The following is a 5,540-nucleotide window of genomic DNA, read 5'->3' on the forward strand; positions in this document are numbered from 1 at the left end:
TCTGGTCACTTCCTCGCTTCCGACGGCATCCTTAGTGGGTCCATCTCTACCTCGGCGCACATCTCCGACGAGAAGATGGTGGTGGGCCGCTCCAGCAGCCCCCCTCCACCCTAGGATTCTCTCCTTCCATGGCCATCAATCCATCATGCTGCCTCCCGAGGTGGCCATCCACGCAGATGGCAGCGCGGTGGAAGAGCTCGGCGCTCTCCCCTTCCCCCATGCGGCTAGCGACGGGGAGGGTGATCCGGGCGTCCTTCTCTTTCCTTGCTCCAGTCCCCTCCCGAGCCCCCTCCACAGCGGCTCCTGGCTCCCCTGCCGGCGAGGCAAAGATGTGGTCCGCAGGTCCTCTAGGACAAAGCTGTGGCTTCCCGATGTTCGCCCACTAGGTCTCCTTTTCGTCGGAGATGTACGTGCAGTGCAGCGCCCCATCGGAGAAGGTCGGGAGACTGGGCTAGGAGAGGAGGCGGTGCGGTTGCAGCAGGTTCAAGCGGGCAGGCTCTGCATCGGTGGCGGCATGAGCTCCGACACTGTGAGAATCGAGGACTAGGCGAGCCACAGTCGCCCTGGCGAGGACCAAAATCAGGCCAGTGTCCACGGCTCAGCCTTCTTCTCCTTTCCCGTTTCATTTTAGCTTTAATTTCTATCTCTTGAGCCAAGTCATTGTTCAGCGAGGAAGGATTTCTAGAGGTATTCAACTTTGTTTTCCCCGAATAAACTTCTGATTTATGTTAAAAATCACTGTTTTGGCCGTGGAGAAAGAAACAACGAGTACGTTCCTTATCCCCGTGTCATGATTTTTTGGCCATCTATAGAGTTTGTTCGTACATACAGGTTTGTTGATGATGATGCATAGATGTTGGCTGTTCACAACTTCACATACGTTTTACCTGGGCAATGATTGGTGAATAACAAAGCTGAACTGCCCAAGTGATACGATTTGGAGGCAATACCTCTTAAATCCAATAGGTGTATCAGAAAATCAATGGAGTCGTGTCACATTTCTTTACATAAATGAAATAAACAAACAAGAAGAAAATAATATTTGCATGTGATAGATAGTGCATCTATTTTTAATGTCTTCACACTTACAATGCAATTGCGTTCCCAACAGAATTGCATCCAATTCGGTACTTCGAACTATTACGAAGTTTCATAAGAACAAGAAAAAAATACAATAAGAACAAGAAAAAATTACATCACGAATGAAGTTGCTGAGAAAGGAAAGGGCGAGGGAGTCACTTGGAATGTCTATTGAGCAATAATTTGGGGCCAACAGACAGGGTGTTTCTGCACCCTGTGCATATGCACCATTTATTTGAAATGCATTTTAAAAATATTAAATAAATAAAAAATAGTCTTGTATATATATTCACGTGTTACATGCTCATCAAGTTGTTTCAGCAAAAACCGACATGTTTAGTGCTCTATGTAAAAAAGACAAAAATAGACATTTGTCTTTTTTACAAAGGGCACAAAACATGTTGATTTTAAGTGATATTTTATGTGCGCACATAGAACATGTCCCTCTGCATGCAAAACTTTTTTCCTAAATGTTTGAACTTTTTAAAATATATTCTGTACATGCCGGATGCATATGCACTTGGGGATCAATTTTGAGTTTCCGGTTTCCTTTATAGAATTTATTGCTTCTTCAAATTTTCTCGTCTTTTTCTAAAACTTGTGAATTTACTCACTATGGATAACCTCTGTACTAATAGTTAAGGGGTTGACTGAACGATATATGTATCAAACTGAAGTTGGATTTATTAGTTGGGACCAGAACGCGGTTAAAACTGAAAAAATATTTTCCCTATAGTTACTTAGATCTATATCATTTATTACTTGTGCATAAACTAGCAAAAAAACATCAAAATCGGAAAGCTCTTTATATAGCAGTGTTGAAATAGATCATGGCATAGTCTGAGTAAACTAAGTTGTGCTCTTATCGTTGCCGTTGAGATGTTCATTAAAAGGGGTGTTTATTTGAATATAATTGATGCCACCAAAAAAATATTCAAGGGTGCATTACTTCTACATCTGATAAGAAAAAGATCTAGAACCCATAGCAACGCTCCGGCATTTAACTAGTATATTAATAATTGGGGGTATCATGTATATCAAGAAGAGACCCTAGAATATATCTAGAATATACCGAATTGGTTTATATCACACTAGTAGAAAAAGGGGCAAAAGGGATCATAACATATCTTCCTTACATCAGATATTATATATCTCTAATAATCTTGAGCCAGTAGATATAATAATCCTTATTGTCGTATAAAACCATAGAACAAATGTCCATCTGAAATGCCCAATTATATTATTCTTAAAACTGCTATAGTTCAGTGCTTTTCTTTCCGTACACGGGAACCAAAAAGGAACATACATAATTGATAAAATGCACGTCATGTCTTTGCTAATTCACCTGTCACGTGAAGCCTTAGCGTGTGATATGGCATTTATCCGCAATCTTCATGCCCAACCCATCAACAAAATGGAGAAAGGAAAATCTCCATGGCTGAAGGTAAAACAGAGCTCCAAACCAAAGCCAAAAACCAAAAACAGTGCCAAGAATTACAGAGTAGCACAGCCACACATCATCTCCATGTTCTTTGTGGTCTTCGGCTCCCTCTTCCAAACAAGTGCTCAACGGGAAGCCACAAAGTCCCAGATTGTTGCAATAAATTGAGGGGTCTACAAGTGTCTGTAGCTGATTTCCAGTGGGTATGTGGCCTCTCAACTGATTGTTTGAGAGATTTAACATACCGAGGGCTTGCAAACTTGAAATGCTTGAAGGAATAGTACCTGAAAGTTCATTCCATGACAAGTCAAGGGACTCCAATAACTCCAAACTGCCAATACTTTCTGGAATAGTGCCTGATAAATCATTTCTGGATAAGTTCAAGAATCGGAGACCTTGGAGGAATGTTAGCTCCTCAGGGATATCCTCCGTAAGTAGATTGCTTGATAAATCCATACCTGTCATCAACTCGATTGCTTTCTGAAAAGTTTGTTCACGGCCCTTCCAGAATATGTTGACTCTGTCTTGGTACGACTGGTTATTGGGCTTAGGCAGAGTCCTCCGCGAAAAAGTGGAAATCCGGCTCAGTTGGACCAACTCAAGTTTGTTATTCTTTTCAGAAAGTTGTAATCTCAAAACTATTTTGTTTGGCTGCTTCATGGATGATAAGTTGCTGAATGTGTCCGGTATGAATCCGGTAAGTCTGTTTTTGGATACGTCAAGCACTTGCAGATTAGAAAGTTGAGACAACTCGGATGGAATGACACCGGTGAATTTGTTGGATGGGAGACTAAGAACTCTTAGAAAGGGTAGGCTTGATCCAATCCAAGAGGGAATATCACCGACGAACATGTTGTTCCCAAGATCAAGGGTGACGAGAATTCTGCACTTCCTAATGACAGAAGGGAAATCTCCTGAGAAGCTATTGTTAGCAAGATGGAGTGACTGAAGAGGAAGGTCCAAGCTCGTTGAAGTAGTACTAGCAAATTCACCCGATAAGCCATTGTTGGATAGGTCCAGAAATACCAGAGCTTGTAATTCCCACCAGCAACTTGGGAGCTCCCCGCTGAAAGTGTTATTTGATAGATCGAGTAACTCGAGATGGGTTAGTCGACAGAAGGTCGCAGGGATATTTCCAGAGATGCGATTATTGTTCATGGCTAAAACTGTAAGATTGGTGCACCCTGACCAGTCAGACGACAGCTTCCCTGTCAGCTGACTCCCCGATATATCCAGGTAAACCAAGTTGCGGTGGACACCGAACGCGTCCGAGATGTCGCCGGTGAAGTGGTTTCCTTCTAGCCGCACCCGGTACAGGTCCGTGCAGTTCTTGAGGCACGGTGGCAGCCTGCCGGTGAAATGGTTCTGGTTCGCCGTGAAGTTTTGCAGTGCGAGGCCGTCGCATAGGCTCTGCGGGAGTTCGCCCGAGAATTGCGAAGCTCGCGTCGGTCAAGCTGAGACCCTTTCCAAGGTCCGGCGGTACGGTGCCGCTGAAGTTGTTGTCGAACAGAGCGAGGTAATTGAGATTTCTGAGAGATGTGATGGCGGCGGGTAGCTCACCTTTTAAGCGGTTGGCACTGACGTCCAAGACTTGCAGCGCCGTCATGCTGCCAATCTCTGGGGGAATCGCTCCGGTGAGTTCATTGAAGAAGAGCGCCAGCCTCACGAGCTGTGTGAGGTTGCCGATGGAGTTAGGTATTGGCCCCGTGAGCCAGTTCACAGACAAGTCCAGCTCCACTAGGTTCACCAGCTCGCCGAGCTCGGCCGGGATATGGCCTGTAAGATCGTTGTTGAAGAGATACAAGAAATTCAGCCTTGTTGCCATGCCGACCTCCCGCGGTATCTTCCCAGTAAGAGAGTTGTTATATGCGTGGAAACTTATGAGCTCCGGCCAGCTCGTGAACAGTACACCTGGGATCTCGCCAGTGAGGATGTTCGATGCTATGCCGAACTCCCGCATTTTGTGCATCACGCCGGCGGCAGGACGCCGGTGAGCTGGTTCATGTACATGTCCAAGAAAGTGAGGTTGTCAAGGTCGCCCAGCTCGGGTGGTATAGTGGAAACCAACCCAGCGCTCTTAATGTCAAGGCGTTGTAGCATCTGGAGCTGTCCAAGAACAGGCGGGATGGGACCACCGAGCTGGTTGTCGCCGAGTTCAAGAACTCTCAGCTGGGACATCGACCCAAGAAATTCCGGGATTCCACCAGTCAGATTGTTGGAGGAAATCCGTAGATCCTGAAGATTCCCAAGCTTCGACAGCGAGGCCGGTATCCGGCCGGAAAAGGAATTGATAGTCAAGTTGAGGTACCTCAGGTTCGGGAGATCCTCTGGCAGCGAGTCCGGCATGGGCCCGGAGAAAAGGTTCTGCGACAGATCGAGGTAGGTGATGTTGCCGCTGTTGAGGATGAACTCCGGGAAGCTACCGCCGAGGTAGTTGAGGTAGAGCGACATGAACGTGACGGTGGGCATCGGCGAGAACTGGCCATAGTCCGTCATGTTGAGGAAGTTGGAGCCCAGGTCGAAGTGCACGACCCTGGGGAGCCTACTGAGCTGGTGTGGGATGGCGTCGGCGAGGTTGTTGTTGTAGAGGCGCAGGTCGACGAGGCTTGAGAGGTCGCCGAGCTGCGGCGGGATGGCGCCGTCGAACCCGTTGCTTCCGAGGTCGAGCTCAACGAGGGAGCGAAGGCGCGAGAGGCTCGCCGGGATGGCGCCGACGAAGTTATTTCCGTTGAGGTCGAGCTTGGTGAGGGCCAGGAGCGCTGCCATGTCAAGTGCGTCGAGCGTGCCGCCGATGCCGAGGCCCCGGAGCTTGAGAGACTCGACGCGGCCGGCGGTGTCGCAGGACACGCCGTGCCAGGAGCAGAGCCCTGCAGGTTCTGTCCAGTTGGAGAGCGCGGAGGTGTCGGTGAGGGTGGCCTTCCAGGTCAGAAGGGCGTCGGCCTCCGAGCGCATCGCGGCGGCCGCTGTCGCCGCCAGCAGCAGGAGCGCGACAGTGTGGGCGAGGCGCGTGTATAGCGGT

General features: G+C 47.9%; 1 pseudogene; it reads right to left on the reverse strand.

The window, feature by feature from the left end:
• Positions 1-2,297: 2,297 nt before the first annotated feature.
• Positions 2,298-5,302, reverse strand: LOC124662844 (annotated as a pseudogene).
• Positions 5,303-5,540: the final 238 nt, after the last annotated feature.

Source organism: Lolium rigidum, chromosome 6, assembly GCF_022539505.1.
Source record: "Lolium rigidum isolate FL_2022 chromosome 6, APGP_CSIRO_Lrig_0.1, whole genome shotgun sequence".
NCBI lineage: Eukaryota > Viridiplantae > Streptophyta > Magnoliopsida > Poales > Poaceae > Lolium > Lolium rigidum.